At 35.8% G+C, this 22,428-nt stretch overlaps 1 protein-coding gene across 2 annotated transcripts in view; it reads left to right on the top strand.

Moving 5' to 3' along the window:
• The window catches only part of PCDH9 (protocadherin 9), a 710,685-nt gene that overhangs the window by 369,909 nt on the left and 318,348 nt on the right, over nucleotides 1-22,428 (top strand). The window lies entirely within an intron of this gene.

Here is a 22,428-nt window from a genome sequence, read left to right as displayed (position 1 = left end):
ATTTTTGGCTTACTGGTATTATCCAGAGCATCAGCAACCAATACCAAGCATGGACCATGAAAGGAATTTTTTTCATATTTTAAGGTCAAGGCTGCCTTCATAAAACCTGTGCTGTAACATGTATATTGTAACTTTGCGTAGAAAAGGCACTTAATTCAGGTGGCTAAGTTAAAATTAAGTGTCCAGAATAACATTTTCATTATTAGAACTTTATATTTTGTTTCTAAGGGTAAGCGTGGAGCCTTGGTCTCCTTGTTAATTCTGTCAGTGTGTGATCGAGTTCACAGTGCTGTGCATCTCCCTGTTTCTGATTTTCCTTTAAGGCTCTGCTGACTTGATCATAGTCAAGCTGTGTTACAGAATGGTATGTGGGACTTTGGACAGCTGGTGAGTTTTGGGTGTAGTATGGATTGAGTCCTCATCTGAGATTACATTACAAGAATAACTTTGTACATACGGTAAAAATGGGATTCCCAAACTTGAGTGTAGTTTTTAATTAATTTGATTTTACCAGTTTTTAAAAATGTGTTTCTTGTGGCTTAATTTTCAAAATCATGCTCAAATAAGAGCTCTTCAGTATCTTTTAAACCAGGTGTTTTATGTAATCATCTAAATCTGATTTTTAGAGAATACTGAAAAAGCTTGCTACTTGATCTTGAAAATGTTATCCTAGATTTTAAATTAATTTGGCAAACTACTAATGATAATAAGAATAACCTGTTTCTACTTGAGCATATATATTCTGAAAGAATCTTATAAATAGTTAATAGAGAAAGTTTAGTGGTTTTTTTTTCTTTTTTTCCTTGCTTGTTGTCAGGGAAGTCTTTTGAAAGCAGTAACCTTAGTTGTGTAAGTTTTCCTAATTTTGAGGGAGTTCTTCTGGATAAATTGTAATAGCTGTATGGTGTCTCCTAAATTACTTGCATGCTTGAAGTCTACCATTTCTCATTCTTTGTTACAGTTTCTCAAAGTTACAGTGCATGTTAAAGAGCTTAAACTTGGGATGTTATTAAAGTGCCCTTTCAGAAGCTATTGCCACATTTAGCTTTGATTTGACAAATAGTACCTTCTGACATCTTGAAGTTTGTCAATAACTCTTTGCATGCTGGAATGTACAACATGCTTAAGAACTGCAGCTATTTAATGATGCATCATTAATTTCAGTGAAATGCTGGGAGACATTTTCAAAATGACATACTGATATCACTGTTCTGGGAATACATCATGTTTTGCAACAATTGTAACATCCATTGGGCAATACATCAGCTAACTATATTCCTCTAGGCCCAGAAAATGAGCTAAATTGCTGTTTCAGAAACAACTTTTCCCAAGCTCATTTAAAATGAGTAGGTTTGGAAAGGAAACATTAGTACAGGAATAAATTGAAAGGCCAAGTCAGGTATATATAGGTACAGTAGAAGGGCATCGTGGGGGCTGTGAGCAGGATTCTTTCTGTTACAGTATACAGCTAGAGATAACGACAGAAAAGTGCTGTAAATAACCTACAGCTGAAATGAAATAAGAAAATAAAATAGGTACTTATGTTCTCTGCTTTTTAATCAAGATGATGGCTCTGCAGTTTTCTTCCAGCTGTGGGGGTAGGTAAAAAAAAAAGAACAAAATCCCCTAGTCAGTTTTAACTCCTGATGTCCCACTGTCCATAATGATATTCTAAGTTTGCATCCATTTAAATGTTTTGATCTCTGTGACATAAGGAATATCAAGAATTATTACTTGTTTTTTCATTCTCTCACACACACACATATGTATATATTTATTATGTATATATGTGTTTGTGTCTATATAGTTCTGTAGGTTTTTTTAATATTTTCCCCCAGACTTCACTTTAAGTCTGCTTAAAGCCACACAGCAGAATTGTCAGCTAGTCAAAAAAACCCACCAAAATCAACCCACTGAAATAGGAAACATTGTTACCTTATAACAACAACCTTGAGTGTGAGGTATGCTGTAATGTATCATAGTACTGTGCTGCTTGTGAATTTTAGGGCTTCTATTTATTATGGGGTGTGTGTGCGTGCGTATGTATATCTATATATGTATATGCAGATCTATTCATGTGAATATATATACACACATATCTATCTATCTATCTAACTACCTATATCTTCCTTAAGTTCATGAAGGGTGCCATCTTCTTTGGAAAATCATGCTTGAAATACATTTGTGCACCCAGACACAAATACAGAAAATTCCTAACTTTTTATTAAACTAGTGATAGGGAGACTCATTAAGTACTGTAGTATCTCACAGGCAAGAGAATTATATATAATATGAAGGAAATATGTCTGAGGCCTTTTGCCTTTATTGTTACATAAGCAAGGAGCTTTGAAATTAAACTTTTGTAGCAGTAAAAATGAGATATATGTGGAATTGTGCACTATATTGGAGACAGAGAAAAATACTGGAGCACAAACAATTGCAAATTATATAAATAAAGTGCATATTCCCAGTCCAGTGGGCTGATTGCAGAGATTGGGAAATATATCTGTAAAAATATTGACCATTTGCTGCAGTTCTGGACACTGAGTAAACTGCAAAGATTTCTTATAGGGCAGAAACAAATTTGGGATGAGCAACAACGTCAGCATTTATTGTTTAATTGTACTGAAGGAAACTATGAACATGATGAGATCTCCGAAGTACTCGTGCTTCCTTATTTACTGTATTTACTGATACAGTGAGAAATCCATTGTACCTGTATTTAGCTAACTTAACTCTTGGGAGCAGGGGAGGAGTGATTAATATATTTCAATGAGTCCTTTTCATATGTGAAGCTGCACCTTCCATAGCTGATAACTAGTCCCTAGAGTTATTCAGCCCTTTATGAGTATGTCTGAACTGCAGTCGAAGGGATGACTCCTGCTGACATACTCAACTGAACTTTGAATTCATTCATTCATTAGGGGGTGTGGTAAGACCTATGTAATCTTGCAAAATCCTTGTTTATGCTAGATTCCCTGTTAGGACAGTATGTGAGTCTGCTAGATACAATTAACAAAGTACAGCTGTGTGAGCTGCAATCCCACACATAAAACACATGCAAATGGCAGTGACACCTTTGGTTGAAGAAGACACATACATGTCTCCTCAAAATTGCATGTATGTAATACATGTATAGATCAAAACAATGCCATAAAGCATTACAGGGTTTTTTTCCCCTCTTTTTTTATATATTCTGCACTTTTCTTCATGTGAAATTAATTCATAATCTTAAATTAGCCTACCTGACAAACATTATTAAAATTAAATACGTATAAATGTACCTGCATTTCAGGATTCTCTGTCAGTTAATTTCAAAGAACATAAAATACTCTTTTTTTGTGATAAAATGCATATACTGGAACCTTTTACTGATTGGTGCACTTGAGTAAATAAAAACGTTGCTGCCATACCATACTTAACACGATCCTTGTAGGTTCTCCTTTGTGTCAATCTGCCATAATAAGCCCAGGCTGTGGTGCATGTAGAAGTGCATTTTCTTTTTCAAATCTAATCTTTGAGGGGAAATGCTGGCCATTACAGGTTTTCTGTACAAAGTTTGGGTTGACAGAGCATACATTTGATTTCTGATATTAGATAATTGAAAGGATGAGGCTCAATTGGTGACAATCCAGAGTAGAAAGATGTGGACTGGTTGAAAAGAGTTCACTACAGGTGAGCTATAAGAATGATCAGTTGTCTAAAGAAGATATAATCCATGAGGGAAGTTCTAAAGAACGGCAGTTGTTCAATCTAGACAATACCAGACTTGTGTGGGCACAACAAATAAAGACTAAAATCAGCAAGGGAGATTTAGATTAGACATTAGGAAATATCTTGTAACAGTAAGGATGCCTAAACACTGGGTTAGAGATTTGAGGAAGGTTTTGAAAACTTCACTGATGAGAGCTTTCTAAATTAGACTGACATTGGCTAGGATAGAAACAAGCATAGTTGTTTCTGCAGAGGGGAAAAGGGATAGAAGATATCATTTTTTGAACTTGGTAATAGCCTTTTTCTTCCATTATTATATACCTTGTGTCTCAGGATTTCTTTCAGTTCTCTGAATGAAATAAAATACATAGGAATGTCTTTGTTAGAGAGAGATTATTTTTTTCTTCTTCTTCTTCCTTTTTTTTTTTTTTTTTACAAATAAATAGATTTTCTATATGTATGTCTCTTGTCATGTCATGCCATTTGTATGTCTCTTGTCACCTCATGTCATTTGCAAATGGGAGACTGGTCAAAATTATTACTCTTAATTATTTTGGGGAAGTGTGTAAACAAAGTTGTTGTTTTCTGTCGTAAATAAATTTACATTTTTAAAAAATTCCCATAAGCATGTAGCTGTACTTTGCCTTCTGTTATACTTTCCTTGCTGCTTTTTTTGATAGTTAGGAGAGATGTGTTTTGATCTGGTTTCTTGTATTTTTATTTTTTCCACTGGGTACATGATAATGAAGTGTACACAAAAATAAATGTTTGGGCATTTGAAGTGATTAGGTATGAAAACAACCTGAAGATGTGACTGAAACTTTATTGGTACTTTGAAAAACAAAACATGAGAATAATCATGTTTCACAGCAGAATTCCCTAGAAGTACCTCGCAGACAGAGCTGACTTAACAGTGAGGACAGGTCAGTTGGGTCTGAACTATTGCACAATATGGTACATCTAGGACGAGAAAGATGAACCAGCAGCAGGATAGCTGCTTTTCTCCTTCCCATCCTTAAAATGATTCCTAGCCAAAATGCTACGGAAAGAAATATGGTTTATATGTAGTGAGTATTAGAACCAGCCTATGGCTGAAAGAATTAATTTAAACAGGGAGGCTAGGAGGGAGTTCTTAGCACCTGTGTTGGATATTGGGAGGTTAAAGGGCTAGAAATGGAAGAAAAGACTGTAAATATTGGTTTGACAATTGATTGACAGTGGTCTGCAGGTTACAAATTTTGGAACTAATAACTTACTGATTTTTTATCAGGATTTTATGTTATGCAGACATCCTTTTACTGATAGTTGCATTTTTCCTAGTCAAATAATATTCTACATTAATGTGGCATGTCTGCTTTAATTTGGTTTTAAGGGAGCTATTCTAGGGATTTGCATCAAGCAGTGGAATTGCTCCTGTGCTGTATACCAGTATGTAAGTGATTAGGAAATAATATAAATACCTATTTCATTCAGTTAATTGACAGAGGTATACAATTTTACAATTGCAAAGACAGAAAAAAAACCTCAAGCAATCAAAATGTAGCAGATAATTCCAGAGAGGTTGATTATATCTGAACAGCAAGAAAGTAGATAGAGGATACTTGTCAAGACAAAGAGAGAAAACTGTCCGAAGTGACTGAGTGATCACAGAAAATAAACTCTACAAAAATAGTGAGATTGTGTGAAAGAATGGAGATGCATTTCAGTTGGTGGAAAGATGACAGATAATCAGAAATCGTAATTGGACCAGGTCATAGAGTTTTTATTTGTTGATTGGTTTTAAGGAATTGGGTTTTAACTTAAGCCTTTCTTCCTTACAAATAATTAACCCTGATTCCTCTAATGCTTTTGTAGTGTGCAAAGTTTTAAACTCTGAATTAAATAAGTTTGCAGTTTATGCAAGTTAAACTGTATTTCTCCATCTTACAGAAGAGATAGGGCTATTAATAGTGCCCTTTTCAACATATGGTATTATATTCTGTCAGTACATAAACAGGACATGGTTCTTTTTTTATCCTGAATCCCACTTGTACTTCTAAACTGATGATGCAGAGTTATCAGCATCAATTTTGTTACAGAAGTCTTGCCAGATCTTTCTCATTGCCTAATGATTATGTGTGCTGTAGCTTGTATTCTATCAGTTTCCCAGAATTCAGTGTTCTTTTAACCTTATTGAGTGATTTATTTTTGCACTCAGCAGGCTCTGAATATTCATTTCTTATATCACAAAACTGGATTTTTACATGCATCCATTTTTAAAGTAATAGAAAGATGTTCAGCCTCTTTTAGATGGTTTATGGTCTTCTTGCAGAAATCCTCCACATCCTCTCTGATGTTATCATAGGAAGGATGGAAATTGTCTCTAAAAAACTTACAATCCTTGATTTTTAGATTTACCTGGCTTCTATTAAATAAGAATATAAATATAAAAATAAGACTATAAAATAAAAATGAATCTTCCTTCTCTCTTGAGCTGATGACATCTGTACAACATTAAGGAAATGATGCTTCCTCAGAAACATTCATCCTATTTCTGCATCATCCCCACCTTGCTAGTATTGACAGTCAGGCTACTAAACCATTAGGTTAAAGGCCTATGGGCCTATGGCTAATTGTTGTATAATTCTGTTGAATGTTTATAGGAAATGTTTAAGCATGGTGATGGAAAGAAATCATATAGCCTACATAAGCAAATGCTGGCAAATTAATATTGAGCTAATTAAGGCATATATGGTAATGTCTGTTCGATATGTGATGGATAAAGGCTGCATACAAATTAATTCATTTACTATTACAAGGGGAAGTAGAAGAGCCTAGATACAATTATTCTTTGCCTTTTTTTTTCCTTTCTTTATTTTTATTTTTTTTCCCTGTAAATTGGGTCCAAAAACTTCTCTGCAGATAGTCAGGAACTAAGGCAGAGGACTTCTTAAAATATTTGAGATAATAGGGAAAAAAAATCTTAGGATCTTCCATTATTTTTGAAGAAACAAATTGATGAGCCCAAATAAAAGTTCAGTATTGAAAGAATGTGAATACTTGGTAGTTGAATATTAAGGGTTTTGCTGGGAAAAGAAAAGCCCTAAAAGAAGCCTGACATTGTAACAGATGATATGTTAACGCCATTTCTTATAATTCAGTTTGCCAGATACATATTTCTTTGTGTTTTTTGATCAAGGGAGATGCTGTCCAGAGCAGGAACAGTAACTGAAGTAAACTTTTAATATTCTGATAATTTTACAGACATTTAATGGAATTTAACTGGAGTTGCAAATAGCTAAAACTATTCAATGTAGTGTGCCTAGTAGAACCTGAGGGGATCAAACCAAAAGTCTTGCCTTTGATACAGTACTGTTACGACAAGTTCACCAATACAAGGTTAGCAGTAGCTTTACTGCACTGCAGTGTTCACCTTTCTACTGACCAGTCTTTATACAAGATTATAAGCGCTATGGTTTCTGGTACGTGTGAGACTCAGAAGTGTAAGTAGTGTAGGTTTTCTGGAGATGAGTAAAACAGTCTTGACCTATGGTTTTGGAAAATAAAAAGTAACAGGAAAACTCAAAGGTGTGATTCTTGCAATTTAAACAGATACTGTCCCTGTGATTAAAATCTCTGTGGAACTTGCTCTAGTTTCTTCCTGAAGATGAAAAGTAATTGTACTCCATCAAAATACTTCAACATATTACTCACAGTGGAGGTAGGGTATGAATTCATCATTACAGAAATCAACAGTAATTTGTAATAAATGTATCATTAGTATTTGGCACTTCCAGATATTAAAAAAGCCTCCAAAACTCTTAATCCCAAACCAGCTGAAGGCAAATGAAGAACTACAGTGGTTTTAATGAGCTTCTTTTATACCCCTAATACACAACATTACAAATGGAAACCTGTTCTGTTCTGTTGCATTTTAAAGCAGTTTGGTATCTTTGCTATGGCATGTTGGAAAATGTTTTTGTTCCTTAGAAGCTAAAGATACTTACTAATTCCTTTTTGTCCTTTAGAGCAGTGCATTTAAAATTGTGTATTTTCTTGTCTGTATCAAAAATATTAGAGATATTTTTTTCTTACATGCCCGCTGGGCTCTATGGACACATACGACCAGTGTTACAAGAGTCTTTTAAAGAACATAGACAAGCACAAAGCAAAAAGGGAAAATAGTAATACATAAGAACATTAAAATCTTTGGTGATCCAGGCTGCAAAGAAATCTTGAAATAAAATCAACTTTTACTTCTTTAAGTCTCCAGTACATCTAATGTAATTGCAGTATCTTGCTCTTTCAGTGGTTGAGATGAGAAAATTAAAATTTTGGTAATGTGAGGGAAGAATTGATTCGTATTTATCAACAAGCTACTTCGATCAAGGGCGCTCTGTGTTAGGAATGATGTATTTTTGTACTGAAAACAAGCAGGGTTTTTAAACTTCCACATAGCAGGCATTTTTCCTAACTTTACCTTTGCTCTGCTTTCACTGTTTCTCTAATTTTACAGCTTTAGGAACATTGCAGATAATTTTACTATAACTCTGGTGGCATAAGGAAAACACAGTAACAGAGAGATTTTATCAATTTTCTCACTCAAGGTTTTGAATGTTAGTCTCATTTGAGTTTTTTTTATGATGAACCCACATACAGTATTTGTCCCTCTCAGCCTCCAACTGTCAGTACAACTATGAGATTTGAGGCTTATCCACTCTAGAGTATACCTTAAAATAACTTGACTATTTGAGATAGATCATAACAAAATTTGTAAAAAAAAATGAGTCCTGGAAATGTGTGGAAGTTGGCATGAATCTATCAAATGTTTACAGATCTGGATTATGTGGCTGACTTTTAATAAGGATTTGTTCTTCTCATCACACCAATTTCCAGTTTTCAGGTTATATTCCTAGTAGATTACATTTCTGAGTTGTTCTGATGATTCAGAAGCATGGAAAATAAAATCTCGGGTACATAGTTCATACACTATATTGTTGTCTTTTACCAGTTTGTAATTCAGAAAACTTTCTGTTTATGCAAAAGAGCTATCTACCTCTATTTAATTTTATTTTATTGCCTGGTTGTTTTTTTTTTGTTTGACTGGGTATTTAGGTGAATGTTGTCTGTTGGCTTTGGTTCCTCTGTGAAATCTAAAAACCTCAAAATGGTCTTTAGAACTGTTGTGCAAAGCAATTGTAGAATTACAAACAGACACAAATAATTATCCTAAGCCTGGGGAAAAATAGAAAGCTTTCATTTCTTGTATTTGATATAAGTGAATTGTGTAAGCCTCTTATATTATATGTAATTTAAATAGATACTGAGAGTTAAACATGCTGATTTCCTTTGGTGAACTAGAGAGCTTCCACATCCTTTTAGGATCAAAGATCTGTGGAAAAGAGAAATACATAATTTTAAAAGTTGAAAGGAAATACATTATTGAGGATATAGAAAGAAATGGAAATTAACTTACTCCAGAGATAAAGAAAAAACTACTGAAAATGTGGAGGCCTCTACATCTAGATATTTGAGAGGGTCTTTCGCAACAATTTTAGGAGAATACACTATCTTGGACCGAAAATATCTTAAGAGACAGTAGGTGGTTTGAGATAGAGTGAGAAATAATGTTTTAAGGACAGTGATTTTTTTAAAAAAATAAACAATTCTTAGAATTCCCTGATTAAGAGGTGCGTAAAGGCTTCTCTTCTGTTGTGTTTTCCCCCTTGTATCTTCATCCTAATGACATTTAAAGCCTCATTATGTTTTTAAAGTGAAAATCTTTGTGCTAAGATGTATAAGCATGACAGAATTATGTTGTACAATTTACCTTTGAAGTTCTAAAAAAATTCTTCTCATCACATTGTGTGACAATTTCTTAATGAGAAGATGTTGGTGGAGTGGAAGCTCAATGATTTTCTGTGTGAGTGGCAAGAGTTTCCTCTGAGTTAAAAAGACTGAAAGCAAACTGTAATATTCATATTGATCTCGACACTATCTATAGCTATCTTTATTATGTTTGCTTATGTTGCTATCATTTATTTATGACTGAATTACTTGGTGGAGTCTCAGGAAGACCAAAAAGGGGTTTTCTGGTTATTAAATAAAACCACAAAACCCAACCCAAACCCTTATTTTGATTGTTAAAAGCTTTAGTAGTATAAGAGAAATCTCCAAGGGGTAAAAAGAGCAGATATGACAAATACAATATGTAAAAAACCTGCCTTAGCATAATACAGTTAACAATCAGTTTACTTAGGAACAGATTATAAAATTGCATGTTGTTCAAATGAAGTCTTACCACCACTAAATTATTCATACTTCAGCTCAAAAAGTAAATAAATGCTAAGGGCTGCTTCATACTTTTTTTCTTCTGAAAAGACAGATATAATCTCTTGCTTTCAAAAGCTCTGTATCATTTATGAACTAGTTTTCAGCCTGATTTGTTTTAAATTTCTCAGTATATTTTATACACAGTCTTGTGACTCATGAAGGAAAATAAGTAATCGGTTATTCATTGTTTTGTTGGAAAAATGAAGTTTTATATTAAGAAATATTTAAAAATAATTTGGGACTAAACTCTTTTCATTCACCTTTGTGGTAACTCTAGATAGTACAAAGCTGTAGTTCCTGAAGATAGAGCGTATCATGTTTATACTAGCAGGTGTTGATACTAGCACTTGACACAGTATTGGACCCTTCATGAGCAAATACCAATTTCCTCTTCTGCAAAACCACCCTAAAGTCAAACATGTCGAAGTGCTTTGTCTGAGCTGCCGTTCCATGAGGTTCTGGCAGTTGCCAATTTCAGTCTGTTTGGTTACCATTGTACTCTTCGCTCTGCAAAGTTAGGTGCACTTGTGCAAAGTCCCTAAAGTAGTCTCAGAAGCAGATCTTCTGCTCACTCAGATTGTCACAGTGCTATTGACTTCACAGGAGCTATAATAACAGTCGCAGCCTGATTTGACTGCTGTCTTATTTGAGAAGATAATTTGGTTTAGCAGGGATTCACATTGTCTTTGCAGGAGTGTTAGTGACTGCTCAAGATAAAACACCACAGAGGATCAAGTCTCACTTCTTGAGAAGGCTACATTGAAGAGAGAGACTTGTTTGATACACATGGTGGAATATCATAATCCATAAACAAATGTCTTTTCAGTGTACATGCTTTTTAATTAGGGTTTTTCAGAGTTACTCTTTCAATTCTTTTCGTGGTCAGACATGATAAAAATGTGCAACAAACAAGAAGAAAATTTTCATAGTGCAGCGTCTTTTTCAGAATATATAGTTTCCCCTTATTGCATTAGGCTTCAATTTGTATTAATTAAAGATACTCCCTGGGTGGTCAAAGAATCAAGGTGAAAATTTCATTGGGGCATTTTACACTATAGCTAAACACCCTGGTGTTTTATTGCTAATTTTCACATTTTCACTGCAGTTCCTCATTGCTTTGGTGGGCTGTGAAATTATTCTTTACTCCTATGAAATGAGGTAATACACTGTAGTCTGTTAAACGAAAGATCTTTTTTCCGAGTTCTGATTTCCAAGTTCAGTGTTCATGCTGTTTACATTTAAAAATAGTCTTATTTCTACTCTGCAACAAAATAAATGAATAGATTTCATCATTTCACCAGTTACACTGCTCTGGTTGAAGTGCATTCCCTCTGGTGTTAACCTGGTTGAAGTGATGAATGAGTCTAACTTGCAGTCCAGAATGCATCCATTAAACAGAAGATCCCCTCTAAAAGTCCAAATCAAACAAAGAAACAAAGGAAAAAAAGAAGTCCAATAAGGTAAACTACAGAGTAGCTTGTTTTAGAGTTTGCACCACTGCCTGCAGGCTAAAAATTTTCCACAGAGATTGGCTTTTAAAATTGCGGTAAACGTTCCAAACTCTGTGTTGGTGCTTAGTCTATGTGGTTTTGTTTTGGTTTTATTTTTTTTTTTTCCTTTGGAGGGCTGTGGAACTGGTTTTGTGGTGTGGTTTAAATCAAAAGTGACTAAAGTTAAAGGGGACATTGTAAAAGGAAAACAAAGAAAACAAAAACAAAAAAAAAGAAACCTGTCCAGCCCTATGCATTACAGAGTTGACCTTGTGTTAATTTCCCTCCAGCAAAGAGGAAAATTATTTCTCTAGAAATTGGTTGCCTCGGATTAGCCTGGGTAGGAATTGTCTCACCCACCCCAGCTGCCCAAGAATTGTCAAAAAGTAAACTGGGCATCTAGCTCCTCCTATGGTCAGTGGGAAGAAATCGACACCAAGTGATTAATACCCTTTAAAAACAGGTGTCTGGGAGTGGTGGGAATTGTCTTTGCACTGGATAAAAAGGGAACCTGTATGTGAACACTTGGATGACTAGTTTTAGATGGGTAAGGCTGAAATGCTTTGTTGGCAATTAGCCTTAGTATGTCCCTTGCTACATATGCAGTACCTCATGCTTGAGATATTTATCAAGTACTTGGTATTGGAACTCAGTACCATTTAACAGCTGGGTTACAGGACTAATTCACAAAAATATTTAACAATACATAATTGAGAGGATATCAGCTATTTTTCCTTTATTCCCTGGAGAATTTCTAAGGAGTTTGCCACATTATCTCATGTACAGAATTTCAAAGGAAATTTTACTTTCTCTTTCCTTATCAATGTGTGTGGGGGTTATGATTAAGGCTTTTTTGTGTTGTTGTTTGTTTGGGGTTGTTGTTGTTGGTTTGGGGGTTTGGGTGTTGGTTTTTTATTTTTTAGTTTGTTTTACTTGTACTTACTATTCTTGGATTGGGAATATCTGTTTTCTGATTCGTTTGGTCACAGAAGCACAGTTTTAACTATTAGAAAGTATAAGTAATAGATTTGAGTGTCTTTGCCATAAATAGATCTTTGAATACTGCCATGATAAAAATACTACTGTAGAAAATAGCAGTAATTTTTCTATGGAAAAATTGAAAAAACACTGGTGTGAAGGTGAAGGAAAGCTTGAGACACAAACTTCATAGAGGTAATATGCTGTTACATACTAATTGTTAATCAAGAGCAATACAGGGTTATGTTGCATTTTGTTTATGGTATTAGGCTACCTGTTATGGTTGCAAAAAGGAACAGCTTTCAGATGCACAGGCATCTTCTTGATCCTATTATGTGCAGTGCCAATGCAGCTATTCGTGAAAGCAATTAACTCAAAGTACAATGCTTAAACATTCTGGAATTAATTTTGTGTTTAATTACCTGCACTCATACAGCTTTACGTGTGTTTTACTGTTAAAAATGAAGCAAACAAACAAATTTTACAGACTTGATTCATTCTGCAAAAGCGGGACTTAGAACAAAATTGAAGACATTGCCAAGGGGGTAGGCCGTGTCTTGTTTTAGAAGAATTGCTTTAATGTCATATGAGTGATACATGTATGTCTAATTTCATTGCTGTGGTGAGTTAGCCTTTGCTACAGGACAGACTCCCACCCGCAGCACAGGAGAATGGGCAGTGGGGGATTGTGGTCTGTCCCCAGCAGCTCCTCACACTTTTCCTCTCCTCCAGCATGGGTCTTTCTCATGGGCTGCAGTTCCTTTAGGATAAGCATGCTCCAGCGTGGGCTTCTTGGCTCGCTGCAGGGCAGTGTCTGCTCCACTGCCTGGAGCATCTCCTCATCCTCCTTCTTCTCTCACCTTGGTATTCATAGGACCGTTTTTGGCACTTCCCTCTGCTCCCCACCCCCTACCCCCCCACCCCAGGCTCTTGTCTATTGTCCAGTGTTTTGCAGTTTATTAAATATGTTTTCCCGAAGGCACCACCATCTTGGCTGATGGGCTCAGCTCTGTCCTGTGGTGGGTCACAGAACCACAGAATGGCTGGGGTTAGAAGAGTCCTGTGGAGATGGTTTACTCCAACCCCTGCTAAAGCAGGCCCTCCTAGAGTGCATTGTGCAGGATCATACCCAGGTGGGGTTTGAATGTCTCCAGAGGAGGATACTCCCCAGCCTCTCTGGGCAGCCTGTTCCAGTGCTCTGTCACTCTCAAAGTAAAGAAGTTTTTCCTCATATTCAGATGGAACTGCCTGTGTTTCGGTTTGTGCCCGTTGCCCCTTGTCCTGTCGCTGGGTACCACTGAAAAGAACCTGGTCCCATCCTCTTGACACTTGCCCTTAAGATATGTGTATGCATTGATAAGGTCCCCTCTCAGTCTTCTCCAGGCTAAACAGGCCCAGCTCTCTCGGCCTTACCTCATAAGGGAGATGCTCCAGTCCCCTCATCATCTTTGGGTCCATTTGGAGGCATCTAGAACTGGCTGTGACTGGCAAACCTATTACCAAACCGTCACCGTTGATGCTCAGTACAGCTGTCTGTAGAAAATAATAATTCCATGCATAACTTAAGCATTGAAGAAAGTTCAGAGTGAACGTTTCCGTGAGATTTCCGTGGAGAAGCAAATGGTCCTTTCCTGGCATGAAAAAAGATTTGAGAGTGAGGCTGGAACAAAAGCAGTTTACATTTCCCTGTGCATTTGCAGTATGAATGTAGAATTTGATCCTGTTGAATTCTTGGGCTAACAGGTTACTGTTTCATCAAAAAGATGTGAATTTAGGAGGGAGAGAAGGCTGTAAAGTATTTTCAGGTTTTGCGATCATTTGTTGGGATCTTTTTTTCCTGTTTTAGATAGTTATTTCTGTGTATGCAAAGAATGAAAGTCTGATCCATGTAAGTAAGTTTTCACTCTATTGCTGGAAGAAATTTTGATGTAATTGCAGTTTCAGTAATTGTCAATGAGTATTTCTAATTGCAAGTTCTGTGACTACTACATAGAACCATATATTAACCAATATGTAGAACAACATCCACATTTTTCTCATCATAATTTTAAATAAAGTAAGGAGTCCATCAGTATCATTTAAAGACTCTGTAAAAATAGCCATTATAAAAGATCCCCACCACCACCGCCCAACCCCCCCCAAAAAAACCCCAGTAGTGCTATGACTGTATAAATGGGGGAAATGCCAAAATTTACACTCGTTAACCTGACTGAGGTTTGACAATTAATTGTAGCCCACTTAACTGTTATCTTTTACAGAAAGAAATTTTCAGTTACTGTACTGTATTGCAAGGTAATATTTTTTCCTTTTTCTTACTCTTCATATTATAAAAGGATTGTGAATCTAACAGTCAAAGAAGAAGCCATTCTCTGTTATTCACCTCAAAGACAAATGAAAAGAAATGTCTTTGCCCTTGCCTGTCCCTCTGAAAGCAAGGCTAGTCTAATCATGTATATTTAAGGTGGGTGGCTCCTCTGAAGTTGATATTTATAATGGTATATCTAAAAAGCACAGGTCTTTTCCAAACTGCCTTGGTCAACATTATACTGAAAGTAGTAACACAATTGGACCTGTTATTAGCATCATTAGTGGTAACATCTTAGAAACGGTTTCATTGTTGATGGTATAGGAAACCTTTGTTTAAATCCTAAAAGTCTCCATTTTATAAGACTATGTAATTAAGGCAGTGACCAAACATAGTCCGTGTAAAGTATAAATTGTATTTAAATGAAGATTATTCTCTGAGTTTTGTGGAGGTGGTTTTTTCTTCATGGTTTGTGCAAGGTATTTCAGAGAGACAGCTAGATGAATTGAAAAAACGATAGAGAGAGACATGGAAAACAATCAAGGTATTTTTCCCTTTCCTAGCTAACCTTTTTAAAATCATGCTTGATCTTCAAAAACAAAATGAAAAGTGTTCTCTTCCATTGATATTGAGAAAATATTTCCCTTGGTATACAAGAAGTCGCAATAGATTTAAATAACATTGTGCATAGAAGAATTCACTGTGGGAAGCTTTTATTTCTTCTTGCAAGTAGCTAGCATGTTATCTCCTGAATAGGTGTCATGGCTAAGTAATACATACACATCCACAGTGCTTTGAGAAGGTGTGAGCCAGCCTACTTGCAGAACACAAAGAGGACATTGCGGGCCCAGATTCATGTCACTTAATACAAGGAACTTAACTGAGACAGCCAGAACACAAGCACAAGTGCTCCAAGTTTCAGGGTCAGAGTGTGACCGAGATCTGAACTGACCGACCGAGATACCTGCCTGTCACTGCTGACTGTCCAGGCACCCTAGGAGGACAAGCCCGAGTATTTTTAAATGCTCCACTTAGATGTTTTTTATTCCAGTGGTTGTTGGCTTTTATGAACAATGGTAGGAGTAGAATGAAATAGGATTTTTCTTTTCCCTTAACCATCTGATATTGTTGACATAACAAGAGAAGTAACAATAACTGTGTTTGAGTTATGTCAGGGAAAGGAGCCTGAGAGCTGTGTCTCTAAAACTACTTTAGTTAAAGGTTAATGTTCATTAGTGTGGAGTCAACAGCACTCTGATAAACCTCTTAGTTTAAACTAAATGACAGAATAAGAGCTAGTAGTACACTAGTGAGCATTATAATACATGATGATGCATTGCATTTATAAAAATGAAAACAGACTTTAGAAAAGTGGATAATGCTTGCATCTGATATATTATAAATAGAGTTTTATTCACATTTCTTCTTGCAGTCTCATATGAAACATTTCTATTGCTTAAATTGTATAATAAATGAGTGCTGGATTTCCTTGTTTAAGATCAAAATATGAGACTTGGGAGAAGTATGGGTTAGCTCACAATAGCCTGAGAAAGGGTTGTAGTTTTGAAGAGGGCAAAGAGAAAGCACGTGGTACATTTTCTGGGTTCTGTAGGAATGCATGACTGACTTGGCAAGTGCAGGCTATTTGGCAGATCTGCTCCAGCAGTGATTTAAAGCAAGACAGGAACTAACCTCAGGAAGAACAAAGCAAATGTTCTCTACACTGAAAAAAGTATTAATTTAAACTAAGGGTGAGCAGAGGCCAGCTTCTCTAATCTGCATGCCAGACTTTCTTCTAGACAGTTATTGGGACCTGAACCCCAGATGAAAGAAAAACTTTCAGACTGAAACCAGACAGCTTTTACTCTAGCTAATCGGCATTATAACATTTTCTTGAATTAAACATTTTCTTGAATTACTTTACTAATAATCTAAAAGCACAGCAATCACTTTTGGAGGGTGAACATGGAATAGGAATGAAAAATAAGTAAGACTCTAAGAAGTAAGAAAGACCAGACCAGTCTGGAGTTAAAATTAGTTCTGCGTTTCCATTTAGGACAGCTCAATATCTATTCCTGATGTAATATTTCAGACGAATAATTGGTTAAACAATAAAAATCCAATTAATAAGTGAGGGTTTTTTTTATCATGGGTCCTGTTCTGTAACTCCTGAAGGAGATTATAATGAAAAAAATATTTGCTTCATGAGTTGGAAAAGGATTATGAAAAGAGGGATCTAAGAAACAGGTATAAAGATAAAATAAAGATGTCGCTTTGTTAGTTTGGATCAAATTTCACACACATCTGGCTGTTCACAAGTAGAGGTTAAGTGCCTATTCCAACTCCTGAAATAATCAATAACAACAAATATTGTAGTCAGCTTTCTGTAATAACTTCAGACATTTCAAACCAGAACAAGAACTCTGAAGATTTTTAAACACGTTGCAAATAAAATAGGAGTATGTTAATGAAAAATGTATTATGGTTTTGATTATTTGTATGTCCAGGTTTCCATAATTGCTGACAGGAGAAGGGACTTGTATGCTGTATTTGAACAGTACATTTATTTGAAATAGAAGTCTTAAATATCATGGTGTTATGTTTGGCTTAATAGTCAAGGTCTCTGGATGCCTTTTCTCTTGAAAACCCCCAAAAGTTGAACATTTCCCCATGAATCCCCTTTAGCTTTTTGGGAACTCCCACATACCATTCCTGTGTTTTTGTGGTTGATCCCATTTGAATCAGTTGTGCCGTACTGAGGACTTTAAATTCCTTTCTCATTTTAGATAATTAATCTCACTTTTTTACTCCTTGTTTAAACAAATTATTAGAGCTGAAAGCATGTGAAGGCTTACCTCCTCTCGAGAAGATAACAGGGTACCAAATATTGTCTGGCTTACCTATTTGAATGTATAGTAACTCAAACCAATACACAACAGAACTTTAATTCAAGACTGAGCGTAATATATTTTTTTTTTCCCCTTAAGAACTGTATAGAATAATGTGAGATTTAGGGACAGAGGAGGTCTGGTGACTCAGCCTGAGGAGTGAGGAACGTTAAAGTGTCAGTGTATGACAAGTATTTTGGTGCTTAGTTCCTTCAAAGATGAGAATTAGCTGTGCTTTCCATTGGCTTTCATTTCCGTGTTGTTGTAGTGGAACTGTAATTGGTTTCTGTGGGCCCAGAACTTCTTTCTCTCTTACGCAGCAGCGTTGCTTTGCACACATAAAGGTGAGACGCCTATTAATATAAAAAAAACCCCACAACCATAAACACATCCAAAAGTCTTCTCAGTAAGTACTTCCAATAAGTAGAGCCAAATGTTATATGTAATTTTTTCTCTGTATATATTTATATATTTTATAAATACAATAGAAGTAATTCTTTGTATACCTCTCTGTATCTCACAGCAACAGCAACTGGCAATCAGCAGTTATATTTGTACAGTAAAACTGTCCTTAAAACTCAAGCTGTTCTTATAAATGGATGGTGTAAGTGACCACTCCAGTGACTAAAATATGTTAATTTTAACTGGATTACCTGAAGTCAGTGACTCACTGTAGCATTTTGTGAATTTGGAGATTTTTCTGTTTACATTTTTTATGATGTTCTTTCCTCTGAAAATGACATTCAAAACACATTTCCTTCTGATATTGAGACATTCCACTTTTATAGGTATAGGAGAGTGTACGTGTGTCCATGTGTACGTTCTTATTTTTAGACATTTGTATTTATAGTTTTATGTATCAATTGATTTTTAAGTCAGTCAGTGGAAAAACCCAGAGATTCCGTAAACATCGACTGTAGAACGTTCAAACCTAATTTGGTAGCTTTTCTTAAAAATGAAACTCATTTGGTTAACTGGTTAATTTGGGCGCTCTGGCCGTACCCGTGTTTATCCAGTATGGGCTTTTTTAAAAGGTGTGTGTGTTTACTTTGTGTGTGTGTGTGTGTGTGTGTTTACTACTGGATAGTGCATCTCTGGTCAGAGTAATCAGACATTTGCAAATGAAAAAAACCTAAGTGTATTGCTCACACAACCAACCTCTTTATGCTGCTTATTCTGTATGTTCTGATGCTTTGGTAAAAGCAGTTAAGTTCTTACACTAATTTTGCAATATCGTTCCAGAAACAAATTAATGCCAGTGATTAATTTCTTGGTATTATTTTTCTTCAACGGTATTTACCGATTATTCCTACTTACTACAGCATGTTGCATTTCCAAACAAATTTCTCTACTCCTTTTGCTTTAATGGTTTTAAATTGTATGTAGACTATATACACCTCTCCTACTGGCATGTCTGTTGCTGTTTTCTGAACTTTATTCCAGGAAAAGGGTGATGAACATATAACAGAGCCACAGTTGCAGTAAGCTAAAACAGAAAAGAGAACATTTTCTTTGTATTCCATGGTGTTTTTGTTCCAGGAGTCTAAGCTTGCGTTGGGAAACACATAGCCAATTTGCCTCTGTTGGAAAGTATTTTTAACAGCAGTGCTGATAAAGTTTTTGGCTTCCATTAAATTTCAAGGTTTAGAATTATTTTACTCCAGTTGTAATCAAAAGTTGTTTTCCATAGTTTCAACTTTCTTTATAATAATTCCATCTTCTCTTACGAAAAGGTCACCTGTGATTTTTGTTACCTATTTACAAGGGTAATACAAAATGCTGTAAGTCCCCACTCTATTCAGAACAGAGGATATATCAAGCTGTTACTACTCAAAGTTATCCTTTCCTTGGACTGTACTTTTGTCATTAGCTCACATGACACCAAAACATACTTATCTTCCAAATTTAATTGTTTGCATATGTTTTCTCACAGGACTTTTGCCGTCCCACCTTCTGGTTTCCTCTCTGGTTAAGCATTCCAGCAGCTCTCACATCCTAAGAGGTATTAAGGGCCAGCTGCCACTGTGACTCATTTAAAACATCTCTGCACAGTGTAAGATGAGAGTTAATAAATATGTGCAGGCCATGAGGGGATCAGAAAGGAGCCATGAGACAGTATGGGCCAGCGTGATGGGCAGTGGTCTCAGCATGAGAGCAACCTAACCTTATGCTCCATTATTCCTCTGTGTAAATGCTCAGCAAATGTCACAATCCTGCCGTACACTATAAGCAGTTTGTGGCAGGTACCACATGCTGCTATAGGTCTGCACATAACTACTGCAATGTTAGCTTTTAACACATAATTTTTGATACCTCCCAAAACATTTCTGACTAGTTGTCAAAGTCTTTTCTACCAGAAAAACCCCACAGCACTTCTTTTGTGTCTTTTCAATAAAAAGTTAGACTTCCTTTTATTCTTGGAGGAGTGTGGATATGCTTCTTCCTCCTCTAACTATAAGCATCCATAGCCAAACTACTTACACTGTTATTCCTTCTGTATGTTCAGCATTTCTTCTGGAAAGGTTTTCCCATTTCCTTAGTAACATTTCCTCTTTGATAATAGTTCATGTTACCCCTTAAATATAGAAGTTTTGTTTGCTTTAATCTAGCATGTAGTTGAAGAGGATACAAACAAGCAGTGGATATAGCTTTGTAAAACCTTTATGTAGTGAAGGACAGGACAAAGGCACTTGTCTTTGCAGATGGAGAACATGTGTCAGTTTCACACCAAGAGCGTAATTTTGTATATGGCAAAGAATGCATTCTTGTCATTGTCATGCTGTCTCATGCTTATTTTTTTCTTTTCAAATTCTTTTAAGTTGAAACAAGTTCAGACATTCTTCAGAGAGACAAGCTAATGCAGTGAATATGATTTTGGTATGTACCCAATAAAAATAATAATTTAAAAAATTAAAATAAAACCAGAACCATTGTTTAACAATAATGAATTTAAAAAAAAAACAACAAACCAACAAACCCAAAGAACACTATAATTGGAAAACACTACTGAGAAAAACTGAATGCTGCTGTACAAGAAAAGAGAATGTATTCTTTTAATAAAATACACTAAATAATATGGAATATTTTTCAGAAGTCTTAAATTTGACTTTCTAGCTGATTTGCTCGGGGTCTGATGGCCGCCCTCTATTTACTGCAGTTTTTTTCTTCTGAAGTATTGAAAAGATCCTTTCCAAATGCTCTTGGCCTTAGAAAAAAAATTGGAGAATAAAAATCTAAAATAAAACAACATAATACCTTAATCAACCCTGAATTTACAAAATGAAGGCCACACGGCAAAGTCGCTGCCATTGAAAGGAGTACTGAAGTTCAAAACACTACCTACTCCTCCATATGAACCTCAGGAGAACAAGGATTCAGAAAAGGCTTTGAATTCAGTTTCAGTTGCACCGTGGAATAACATGAATCATCATTTTTTTTTCTGCAGTGTGAACATTACATTCCTGCAGAAATTCTGCCAATTTTGCTTAGATGAAACACTGAGTTGGCAATAACTGCAAATTAAGTACTGTGGTATGATAGAGGGAGTGAAGGCTTGTCTGGAAGAGCAAAAGAGACACACTAGATAAAACTCTTCTCCCCAGTTGAGTGCTAGGAATGTTATTAGTCTTAGAAGCAAAGCAGATGCTGGTTTTATTCCGCTTCTCTCAGGCAATCATTTTCTACTTTCTATACTTCTTTCTTCAGGATGTCAGTCATCATTTGGAAATGATCAGAAATGTCCCTTGCCACCAACCCAACCCGGCCTAACACTTTTAGAACTTTCCTCTCTGCCTCTGGAGAGCTAGCAGATAATTTAGGTTATTCAAGTATACTAATTCAAGGACTGAGTGCAGCTGTTCATTCATTTGGCCCATTTCTTACTGATAAATGAAAAGATGTTTTTTACTCGTTGTGAAAAATGTCTCTGTCAACTGGATGTGTAAGACATTTCAAGTTACATGTTATTTAACATCTTAGATGGTTTTGTTTCCATCCCATGGTAAAAGGGGCATGTTATCACAAAGGCATTTTGTGGTATTTTCCTACTTCATTAAATATTGGTTAGGAAAGGAAGATAGTGGGGTTTTTGTTTATTTGCAGCTTAAGCTTGTCAGGGAAGTACAGTGTACATGACATGTAGTGTGGGTTTCATGTAGCAGAAAAAGGTGGAAGAAAAAGATCCTAAAGGTATTTCATATGCTAAGTTAAGTGCTTGTGACAGAGATGCAGTTAAAGAGCAATTGTATCATTTGCAACTGGAACTTCTTAGAAGGTTTTTGTCACCAATCCATTGCTTCAGAATAAGCCTTCTATTCCTGAAGTGGTATATAAGTTGTCAAGTGCTATAATCAACCAGCTCATCCAGTCTTACGGCAAAATTAAAAAACCTTGGGGATTTTCTTCTGGCTAAAATACTCTCTCTCACTTTTGATCACATTCCAGAATGTACTGTGACCTCCTAAGCTGTGACAAGACTGCGTTGACTTTGTCATTTTGTGGAATTAAAATTGACTTCTCAACTCAACCACCATAAATTTAGTTGGGGGGCAAGTTTCTGTCTGTGTACAAGGTTAGTTTCGCTGAAGGATGTGGAGCCCTGCATGGTCTCAAGAGAGCAGGCAGATGCCAAAGTTTTAGCCCTAAGGCAGAGTTTTCTGCATTTAGGAGTTTGCATCCTTCCCACTTAGATGTGGTGCCCAGAGCATAATTCTAGAATTAGTGTGTTATCTCTAGGATATTT

The sequence above is a fragment of the Falco punctatus genome, assembly GCF_963210335.1.
Source record: "Falco punctatus genome assembly, chromosome: 2".
Lineage (NCBI taxonomy): Eukaryota > Metazoa > Chordata > Aves > Falconiformes > Falconidae > Falco > Falco punctatus.
This window is presented reverse-complemented; position numbering and strand designations above follow the sequence as displayed.